This window comes from Sander lucioperca, chromosome 5 (genome assembly GCF_008315115.2).
Source record: "Sander lucioperca isolate FBNREF2018 chromosome 5, SLUC_FBN_1.2, whole genome shotgun sequence".
NCBI classification, from domain to species: domain Eukaryota; kingdom Metazoa; phylum Chordata; class Actinopteri; order Perciformes; family Percidae; genus Sander; species Sander lucioperca.
Genome location: NC_050177.1, coordinates 13889958 through 13902103, shown reverse-complemented (window position 1 = coordinate 13902103; position 12146 = coordinate 13889958). Strand labels below are relative to the sequence as shown.

Sequence of the window (12146 nt, the reverse complement as noted above, 5' to 3'; positions counted from 1 at the left end):
ATACTATGACTTTTTTATGACTTTTTTACTTCATACTATTCTATGACTTTTTTACTTCTTTCGACATAGTATACTATGACTTTTTTGACTTTTTTCGTCATACTAATGACTTTTGTATGACTTTTTCAACATACTATTCGGTGACTTTTTTATGACTTTTTTCGTCACACAATACTATGACTTTTTTACTTCTTTCGACATAGTATACTATGACTTTTTTGACTTTTTTTGTCATACTATACTATGACTTTTTATGACTTTTTTCAACATACTATTCTATGACTTTTTATGACTTTTTTCAACATACTATACTATGACTTTTTGACTTTTTTCGACATACTATACTATGACTTTTTTCGATATACTATTCTGTTTTTTCGTCATACAATACTATGACTTTTTCACTTTTTTCGACATACTATACTATGACTTTTTCGATATACTATTCTATCACTTTTTGACATACTATAGTATGAGTTTTTTTGTCACACAATACTATGACTTTTTGAACTTCTTTCGACATACTATGCTATGACTTTTTTATTACTTTTTCGTCATACCATACTATGACTTTTTATTACTTTTTCGTCATACCATACTATGACTTTTTATGACTTTTTTCGTCATGCTATACTATAATTTTTTTTCTTTTCATCCTTGTTCCACAGAGGGGAATTAGCTCAAATAGTTGCTTTACAACCAAAACTGTGAATTGTGACTTTTTATGAATTTTTTCGTAATACTGTACTATGATTTTTTATTTTATTTTGAACCATACGTTACACAGGGGAATTAGCTCAAATGGTAGAGCGCTCGCTTAGCATGCGAGAGGTAGAGGGATCGATGCCCGTATTCTCCAGAGGGCTTCAGAAACATCTCTGTTTCTGACTTGTGTTGGTTTCTGGTTGCTTTACAACACAATTCATAAATTGTGACTATTTTCAACATACTATACTGACTTTTTTCGATATACTATACTATGACTTTTTTGACTTTTTTCCTCATACTATACTATGACTTTTTTATGACTTTTTTCAACATACTGTACTATGACCTTTTCATGACTTTATGACTTTTTTCAACATACTATTCTATGACTTTTTATGACTTTTTTCGACATATTATACTATAACTTTTTTCAAAATACTATACTATGACTTTTTTCGATATACTATTCTATCACTTTTTTGACATACTATAGTATGAGTTTTTTTGTCACACAATACTATGACTTTTTGAACTTCTTTCGACATACTATGCTATGACTTTTTTATTACTTTTTCGTCATACCATACTATGACTTTTTTATTACTTTTTCGTCATACCATACTATGACTTTTTTATGACTTTTTTCGTCATGCTATACTATAATTTTTTTTCTTTTCATCCTTGTTCCACAGAGGGGAATTAGCTCAAATAGTTGCTTTACAACCAAAACTGTGAATTGTGACTTTTTATGAATTTTTTCGTAATACTGTACTATGATTTTTTATTTTATTTTGAACCATACGTTACACAGGGGAATTAGCTCAAATGGTAGAGTGCTCGCTTAGCATGCGAGAGGTAGCGGGATCGATGCCCGTATTCTCCAGAGGGCTTCAGAAACATCTCTGTTTCTGACTTGTGTTGGTTTCTGGTTGCTTTACAACACAATTCATAAATTGTGACTATTTTCGACATACTATACTGACTTTTTTCGATATACTATACTATGACTTTTTTGACTTTTTTCCTCATACTATACTATGACTTTTTTATGACTTTTTTCAACATACTGTACTATGACCTTTTCATGACTTTATGACTTTTTTCAACATACTATTCTATGACTTTTTATGACTTTTTTCGACATATTATACTATAACTTTTTTCAAATACTATACTATGACTTTTTTCATCATACTATACTATGACCTTTTTATGACTTTTCACATTTTATACTATGATTTTTTTTTACTTTTGATCCATATGTCACAGGCCCATATGTTGGTTTCTGGTTGCTTTACAACACAATTCATAAATTATGACTTTTTTCGTCATACTATACTATGACTTTCTATGACTTTTTTCAACATACTGTACTATGACTTTTTCGACATACTATTCTGTTTTTTCGTCATACAATACTATGACTTTTTCACTTTTTTCGACATACTATACTATGACTTTTTTCGATATACTATTCTATCACTTTTTTGACATACTATAGTATGAGTTTTTTTGTCACACAATACTATGACTTTTTGAACTTCTTTCGACATACTATGCTATGACTTTTTTATTACTTTTTCGTCATACCATACTATGACTTTTTTATTACTTTTTCGTCATACCATACTATGACTTTTTTATGACTTTTTTCGTCATGCTATACTATAATTTTTTTTCTTTTCATCCTTGTTCCACAGAGGGGAATTAGCTCAAATAGTTGCTTTACAACCAAAACTGTGAATTGTGACTTTTTATGAATTTTTCGTAATACTATACTATGATTTTTTATTTTATTTTGAACCATACATTACACAGGGGAATTAGCTCAAATGGTAGAGCGCTCGCTTAGCATGCGAGAGGTAGCGGGATCGATGCCCGCATTCTCCAGAGGGCTTCAGAAACATCTCTGTTTCTGACTTGTGTTGGTTTCTGGTTGCTTTACAACACAATTCATAAATTGTGACTATTTTCGACATACTATACTGACTTTTTCGATATACTATACTATGACTTTTTTGACTTTTTTCCTCATCTATACTATGACTTTTTTATGACTTTTTTCAACATACTGTACTATGACCTTTTCATGACTTTATGACTTTTTTCAACATACTATTCTATGACTTTTTATGACTTTTTTCGACATATTATACTATAACTTTTTTCAAAATACTATACTATGACTTTTTTCAACATACTATTCTATGACTTTTTATGACTTTTTTCGACATACTATACTATAACTTTTTTCAAAATACTATACTAACTTTTTTCGACATACTATACCATGACTTTTTTGAATTTTGTTGTCATACTATACTATGACTTTTTTATGACTTTTTTACTTCATACTATTCTATGACTTTTTTACTTCTTTCGACATAGTATACTATGACTTTTTGACTTTTTTCGTCATACTAATGACTTTTGTATGACTTTTTTCAACATACTATTCGGTGACTTTTTTATGACTTTTTTCGTCACACAATACTATGACTTTTTTACTTCTTTCGACATAGTATACTATGACTTTTTTGACTTTTTTTGTCATACTATACTATGACTTTTTATGACTTTTTTCAACATACTATTCTATGACTTTTTATGACTTTTTTCAACATACTATACTATGACTTTTTTGACTTTTTCGACATACTATACTATGACTTTTTTCGATATACTATTCTGTTTTTTCGTCATACAATACTATGACTTTTTCACTTTTTTCGACATACTATACTATGACTTTTTTCGATATACTATTCTATCACTTTTTTGACATACTATAGTATGAGTTTTTTTGTCACACAATACTATGACTTTTTGAACTTCTTTCGACATACTATGCTATGACTTTTTTATTACTTTTTCGTCATACCATACTATGACTTTTTTATTACTTTTTCGTCATACCATACTATGACTTTTTTATGACTTTTTTCGTCATGCTATACTATAATTTTTTTTCTTTTCATCCTTGTTCCACAGAGGGGAATTAGCTCAAATAGTTGCTTTACAACCAAAACTGTGAATTGTGACTTTTTATGAATTTTTTCGTAATACTGTACTATGATTTTTTATTTTATTTTGAACCATACGTTACACAGGGGAATTAGCTCAAATGGTAGAGCGCTCGCTTAGCATGCGAGAGGTAGCGGGATCGATGCCCGTATTCTCCAGAGGGCTTCAGAAACATCTCTGTTTCTGACTTGTGTTGGTTTCTGGTTGCTTTACAACACAATTCATAAATTATGACTTTTTTCGTCATACTATACTATGACTTTCTATGACTTTTTTCAACATACTGTACTATGACTTTTTCGACATACTATTCTGTTTTTTCGTCATACAATACTATGACTTTTTCACTTTTTTCGACATACTATACTATGACTTTTTTCGATATACTATTCTATCACTTTTTTGACATACTATAGTATGAGTTTTTTTGTCACACAATACTATGACTTTTTGAACTTCTTTCGACATACTATGCTATGACTTTTTATTACTTTTCGTCATACCATACTATGACTTTTTTATTACTTTTTCGTCATACCATACTATGACTTTTTTATGACTTTTTTCGTCATGCTATACTATAATTTTTTTTCTTTTCATCCTTGTTCCACAGAGGGGAATTAGCTCAAATAGTTGCTTTACAACCAAAACTGTGAATTGTGACTTTTTATGAATTTTTTCGTAATACTATACTATGATTTTTTATTTTATTTTGAACCATACATTACACAGGGGAATTAGCTCAAATGGTAGAGCGCTCGCTTAGCATGCGAGAGGTAGCGGGATCGATGCCCGCATTTTTGCCCGCATTTTTGCCCGCACTTTTTTATGACTTTTTTCAACATACTGTACTATGACCTTTTCATGACTTTATGACTTTTTTCAACATACTATTCTATGACTTTTTATGACTTTTTTCGACATATTATACTATAACTTTTTTCAAAATACTATACTATGACTTTTTTCAACATACTATTCTATGACTTTTTATGACTTTTTTCGACATACTATACTATAACTTTTTTCAAAATACTATACTAACTTTTTTCGACATACTATACCATGACTTTTTTGAATTTTGTTGTCATACTATACTATGACTTTTTTATGACTTTTTTACTTCATACTATTCTATGACTTTTTTACTTCTTTCGACATAGTATACTATGACTTTTTTGACTTTTTTCGTCATACTAATGACTTTTGTATGACTTTTTTCAACATACTATTCGGTGACTTTTTTATGACTTTTTTCGTCACACAATACTATGACTTTTTTACTTCTTTCGACATAGTATACTATGACTTTTTTGACTTTTTTTGTCATACTATACTATGACTTTTTATGACTTTTTTCAACATACTATTCTATGACTTTTTATGACTTTTTTCAACATACTATACTATGACTTTTTTGACTTTTTTCGACATACTATACTATGACTTTTTTCGATATACTATTCTGTTTTTTCGTCATACAATACTATGACTTTTTCACTTTTTTGACATACTATAGTATGAGTTTTTTTGTCACACAATACTATGACTTTTTGAACTTCTTTCGACATACTATGCTATGACTTTTTTATTACTTTTTCGTCATACCATACTATGACTTTTTTATTACTTTTTCGTCATACCATACTATGACTTTTTTATGACTTTTTTCGTCATGCTATACTATAATTTTTTTTCTTTTCATCCTTGTTCCACAGAGGGGAATTAGCTCAAATAGTTGCTTTACAACCAAAACTGTGAATTGTGACTTTTTATGAATTTTTTCGTAATACTATACTATGATTTTTTATTTTATTTTGAACCATACATTACACAGGGGAATTAGCTCAAATGGTAGAGCGCTCGCTTAGCATGCGAGAGGTAGCGGGATCGATGCCCGCATTCTCCAGAGGGCTTCAGAAACATCTCTGTTTCTGACTTGTGTTGGTTTCTGGTTGCTTTACAACACAATTCATAAATTGTGACTATTTTCGACATACTATACTGACTTTTTTCGATATACTATACTATGACTTTTTTGACTTTTTTCCTCATCTATACTATGACTTTTTTATGACTTTTTTCAACATACTGTACTATGACCTTTTCATGACTTTATGACTTTTTTCAACATACTATTCTATGACTTTTTATGACTTTTTTCGACATATTATACTATAACTTTTTTCAAAATACTATACTATGACTTTTTTCAACATACTATTCTATGACTTTTTATGACTTTTTTCGACATACTATACTATAACTTTTTTCAAAATACTATACTAACTTTTTTCGACATACTATACCATGACTTTTTTGAATTTTGTTGTCATACTATACTATGACTTTTTATGACTTTTTACTTCATACTATTCTATGACTTTTTACTTCTTTCGACATAGTATACTATGACTTTTTTGACTTTTTTCGTCATACTAATGACTTTTGTATGACTTTTTTCAACATACTATTCGGTGACTTTTTTATGACTTTTTTCGTCACACAATACTATGACTTTTTTACTTCTTTCGACATAGTATACTATGACTTTTTGACTTTTTTTGTCATACTATACTATGACTTTTTATGACTTTTTTCAACATACTATTCTATGACTTTTTATGACTTTTTTCAACATACTATACTATGACTTTTTTGACTTTTTTCGACATACTATACTATGACTTTTTTCGATATACTATTCTGTTTTTTCGTCATACAATACTATGACTTTTTCACTTTTTTCGACATACTATACTATGACTTTTTTCGATATACTATTCTATCACTTTTTTGACATACTATAGTATGAGTTTTTTTGTCACACAATACTATGACTTTTTGAACTTCTTTCGACATACTATGCTATGACTTTTTTATTACTTTTTCGTCATACCATACTATGACTTTTTTATTACTTTTTCGTCATACCATACTATGACTTTTTTATGACTTTTTTCGTCATGCTATACTATAATTTTTTTCTTTTCATCCTTGTTCCACAGAGGGGAATTAGCTCAAATAGTTGCTTTACAACCAAAACTGTGAATTGTGACTTTTTATGAATTTTTTCGTAATACTGTACTATGATTTTTTATTTTATTTGAACCATACGTTACACAGGGGAATTAGCTCAAATGGTAGAGCGCTCGCTTAGCATGCGAGAGGTAGCGGGATCGATGCCCGTATTCTCCAGAGGGCTTCAGAAACATCTCTGTTTCTGACTTGTGTTGGTTTCTGGTTGCTTTACAACACAATTCATAAATTGTGACTATTTTCAACATACTATACTGACTTTTTTCGATATACTATACTATGACTTTTTTGACTTTTTTCCTCATACTATACTATGACTTTTTTATGACTTTTTTCAACATACTGTACTATGACCTTTTCATGACTTTATGACTTTTTTCAACATACTATTCTATGACTTTTTATGACTTTTTTCGACATATTATACTATAACTTTTTTCAAAATACTATACTATGACTTTTTTCATCATACTATACTATGACCTTTTTATGACTTTTCACATTTTATACTATGATTTTTTTTTTTACTTTTGATCCATATGTCACAGGCCCATATGTTGGTTTCTGGTTGCTTTACAACACAATTCATAAATTATGACTTTTTTCGTCATACTATACTATGACTTTCTATGACTTTTTTCAACATACTGTACTATGACTTTTTTCGACATACTATTCTGTTTTTTTCGTCATACAATACTATGACTTTTTCACTTTTTTCGACATACTATACTATGACTTTTTTCGATATACTATTCTATCACTTTTTTGACATACTATAGTATGAGTTTTTTTGTCACACAATACTATGACTTTTGAACTTCTTTCGACATACTATGCTATGACTTTTTTATTACTTTTTCGTCATACCATACTATGACTTTTTTATTACTTTTTCGTCATACCATACTATGACTTTTTTATGACTTTTTTCGTCATGCTATACTATAATTTTTTTTCTTTTCATCCTTGTTCCACAGAGGGGAATTAGCTCAAATAGTTGCTTTACAACCAAAACTGTGAATTGTGACTTTTTATGAATTTTTTCGTAATACTATACTATGATTTTTTATTTTATTTTGAACCATACATTACACAGGGGAATTAGCTCAAATGGTAGAGCGCTCGCTTAGCATGCGAGAGGTAGCGGGATCGATGCCCGCATTCTCCAGAGGGCTTCAGAAACATCTCTGTTTCTGACTTGTGTTGGTTTCTGGTTGCTTTACAACACAATTCATAAATTGTGACTATTTTCGACATACTATACTGACTTTTTTCGATATACTATACTATGACTTTTTGACTTTTTTCCTCATCTATACTATGACTTTTTTATGACTTTTTTCAACATACTGTACTATGACCTTTTCATGACTTTATGACTTTTTTCAACATACTATTCTATGACTTTTTATGACTTTTTTCGACATATTATACTATAACTTTTTTCAAAATACTATACTATGACTTTTTTCAACATACTATTCTATGACTTTTTATGACTTTTTTCGACATACTATACTATAACTTTTTTCAAAATACTATACTAACTTTTTTCGACATACTATACCATGACTTTTTTGAATTTTGTTGTCATACTATACTATGACTTTTTTATGACTTTTTTACTTCATACTATTCTATGACTTTTTTACTTCTTTCGACATAGTATACTATGACTTTTTTGACTTTTTTCGTCATACTAATGACTTTTGTATGACTTTTTTCAACATACTATTCGGTGACTTTTTTATGACTTTTTTCGTCACACAATACTATGACTTTTTTACTTCTTTCGACATAGTATACTATGACTTTTTGACTTTTTTTGTCATACTATACTATGACTTTTTATGACTTTTTTCAACATACTATTCTATGACTTTTTATGACTTTTTTCAACATACTATACTATGACTTTTTGACTTTTTTCGACATACTATACTATGACTTTTTTCGATATACTATTCTGTTTTTTCGTCATACAATACTATGACTTTTTCACTTTTTTCGACATACTATACTATGACTTTTTCGATATACTATTCTATCACTTTTTTGACATACTATAGTATGAGTTTTTTTGTCACACAATACTATGACTTTTTGAACTTCTTTCGACATACTATGCTATGACTTTTTATTACTTTTTCGTCATACCATACTATGACTTTTTTATTACTTTTTCGTCATACCATACTATGACTTTTTTATGACTTTTTTCGTCATGCTATACTATAATTTTTTTTCTTTTCATCCTTGTTCCACAGAGGGGAATTAGCTCAAATAGTTGCTTTACAACCAAAACTGTGAATTGTGACTTTTTATGAATTTTTTCGTAATACTGTACTATGATTTTTTATTTTATTTTGAACCATACGTTACACAGGGGAATTAGCTCAAATGGTAGAGCGCTCGCTTAGCATGCGAGAGGTAGCGGGATCGATGCCCGTATTCTCCAGAGGGCTTCAGAAACATCTCTGTTTCTGACTTGTGTTGGTTTCTGGTTGCTTTACAACACAATTCTTAAATTGTGACTATTTTCAACATACTATACTGACTTTTTTCGATATACTATACTATGACTTTTTCACTTTTTTCCTCATACTATACTATGACTTTTTTCGATATACTATTCTATCACTTTTTTGACATACTATAGTATGAGTTTTTTTGTCACACAATACTATGACTTTTTGAACTTCTTTCGACATACTATGCTATGACTTTTTTATTACTTTTTCGTCATACCATACTATGACTTTTTTATTACTTTTTCGTCATACCATACTATGACTTTTTTATGACTTTTTTCGTCATGCTATACTATAATTTTTTTTCTTTTCATCCTTGTTCCACAGAGGGGAATTAGCTCAAATAGTTGCTTTACAACCAAAACTGTGAATTGTGACTTTTTATGAATTTTTTCGTAATACTGTACTATGATTTTTTATTTTATTTTGAACCATACGTTACACAGGGGAATTAGCTCAAATGGTAGAGCGCTCGCTTAGCATGCGAGAGGTAGCGGGATCGATGCCCGTATTCTCCAGAGGGCTTCAGAAACATCTCTGTTTCTGACTTGTGTTGGTTTCTGGTTGCTTTACAACACAATTCATAAATTGTGACTATTTTCGACATACTATACTGACTTTTTTCGATATACTATACTATGACTTTTTGACTTTTTTCCTCATACTATACTATGACTTTTTTATGACTTTTTTCAACATACTGTACTATGACCTTTTCATGACTTTATGACTTTTTTCAACATACTATTCTATGACTTTTTATGACTTTTTTCGACATATTATACTATAACTTTTTTCAAAATACTATACTATGACTTTTTTCATCATACTATACTATGACCTTTTTATGACTTTTCACATTTTATACTATGATTTTTTATTTTATTTTGAACCATACATTACACAGGGGAATTAGCTCAAATGGTAGAGCGCTCGCTTAGCATGCGAGAGGTAGCGGGATCGATGCCTGCATTCTCCAGAGGGCTTCAGAAACATCTCTGTTTCTGACTTGTGTTGGTTTCTGGTTGCTTTACAACACAATTCATAAATTGTGACTATTTACGACATACTATACTGACTTTTTTCGATATACTATACAATGACTTTTTTGACTTTTTTCCTCATACTATACTATGACTTTTTTATGACTTTTTTCAACATACTGTACTATGACTTTTTATGACTTTTTTCGACATATTATACTATAACTTTTTTCAAAATACTATACTATGACTTTTTTCATCATACTATACTATGACCTTTTTATGACTTTTCACATTTTATACTATGATTTTTTATTTTATTTTGAACCATACGTTACACAGGGGAATTAGCTCAAATGGTAGAGCGCTCGCTTAGCATGCGAGAGGTAGCGGGATCGATGCCTGCATTCTCCAGAGGGCTTCAGAAACATCTCTGTTTCTGACTTGTGTTGGTTTCTGGTTGCTTTACAACACAATTCATAAATTGTGACTATTTACGACATACTATACTGACTTTTTTCGATATACTATACAATGACTTTTTTGACTTTTTTCCTCATACTATACTATGACTTTCTATGACTTTTTTCAACATACTGTACTATGACTTTTTCGACATACTATTCTGTTTTTTCGTCATACAATACTATGACTTTTTCACTTTTTTCGACATACTATACTATGACTTTTTTCGATATACTATTCTATCACTTTTTTGACATACTATAGTATGAGTTTTTTTGTCACACAATACTATGACTTTTTGAACTTCTTTCGACATACTATGCTATGACTTTTTTATTACTTTTTCGTCATACCATACTATGACTTTTTTATGACTTTTTTCGTCATGCTATACTATAATTTTTTTTCTTTTCATCCTTGTTCCACAGAGGGGAATTAGCTCAAATAGTTGCTTTACAACCAAAACTGTGAATTGTGACTTTTTATGAATTTTTTCGTAATACTATACTATGATTTTTTATTTTATTTTGAACCATACATTACACAGGGGAATTAGCTCAAATGGTAGAGCGCTCGCTTAGCATGCGAGAGGTAGCGGGATCGATGCCCGCATTCTCCAGAGGGCTTCAGAAACATCTCTGTTTCTGACTTGTGTTGGTTTCTGGTTGCTTTACAACACAATTCATAAATTGTGACTATTTTCGACATACTATACTGACTTTTTTCGATATACTATACTATGACTTTTTTGACTTTTTTCCTCATCTATACTATGACTTTTTATGACTTTTTTCAACATACTGTACTATGACCTTTTCATGACTTTATGACTTTTTTCAACATACTATTCTATGACTTTTTATGACTTTTTTCGACATATTATACTATAACTTTTTTCAAAATACTATACTATGACTTTTTTCAACATACTATTCTATGACTTTTTATGACTTTTTTCGACATACTATACTATAACTTTTTTCAAAATACTATACTAACTTTTTTCGACATACTATACCATGACTTTTTTGAATTTTGTTGTCATACTATACTATGACTTTTTTATGACTTTTTTACTTCATACTATTCTATGACTTTTTTACTTCTTTCGACATAGTATACTATGACTTTTTTGACTTTTTTCGTCATACTAATGACTTTTGTATGACTTTTTTCAACATACTATTCGGTGACTTTTTTATGACTTTTTTCGTCACACAATACTATGACTTTTTACTTCTTTCGACATAGTATACTATGACTTTTTGACTTTTTTTGTCATACTATACTATGACTTTTTATGACTTTTTTCAACATACTATTCTATGACTTTTTATGACTTTTTTCAACATACTATACTATGACTTTTTTGACTTTTTTCGACATACTATAC

At 29.4% G+C, this 12146-nt stretch overlaps 8 non-coding genes across 8 annotated transcripts; all 8 read left to right on the top strand.

Annotated features, from left to right (window-relative positions):
- Positions 1 to 2525: 2525 nt before the first annotated feature.
- trnaa-agc lies at positions 2526 to 2598 on the top strand. Its single transcript has one exon. It is a non-coding gene; the product is annotated as a tRNA-Ala (tRNA).
- A 1219-nt stretch (positions 2599 to 3817) lies between these two features.
- On the top strand, positions 3818 to 3890 carry trnaa-agc. Its single transcript has one exon. It is a non-coding gene; the product is annotated as a tRNA-Ala (tRNA).
- A 1678-nt stretch (positions 3891 to 5568) lies between these two features.
- trnaa-agc lies at positions 5569 to 5641 on the top strand. The gene has a single exon. It is a non-coding gene; the product is annotated as a tRNA-Ala (tRNA).
- Positions 5642 to 6857: 1216 nt separating this feature from the next.
- Positions 6858 to 6930, top strand: trnaa-agc. The gene has a single exon. It is a non-coding gene; the product is annotated as a tRNA-Ala (tRNA).
- A 939-nt stretch (positions 6931 to 7869) lies between these two features.
- trnaa-agc lies at positions 7870 to 7942 on the top strand. The gene has a single exon. It is a non-coding gene; the product is annotated as a tRNA-Ala (tRNA).
- Positions 7943 to 9159: 1217 nt separating this feature from the next.
- trnaa-agc lies at positions 9160 to 9232 on the top strand. Its single transcript has one exon. It is a non-coding gene; the product is annotated as a tRNA-Ala (tRNA).
- A 518-nt stretch (positions 9233 to 9750) lies between these two features.
- trnaa-agc lies at positions 9751 to 9823 on the top strand. Its single transcript has one exon. It is a non-coding gene; the product is annotated as a tRNA-Ala (tRNA).
- A 1476-nt stretch (positions 9824 to 11299) lies between these two features.
- On the top strand, positions 11300 to 11372 carry trnaa-agc. Its single transcript has one exon. It is a non-coding gene; the product is annotated as a tRNA-Ala (tRNA).
- Positions 11373 to 12146: the final 774 nt, after the last annotated feature.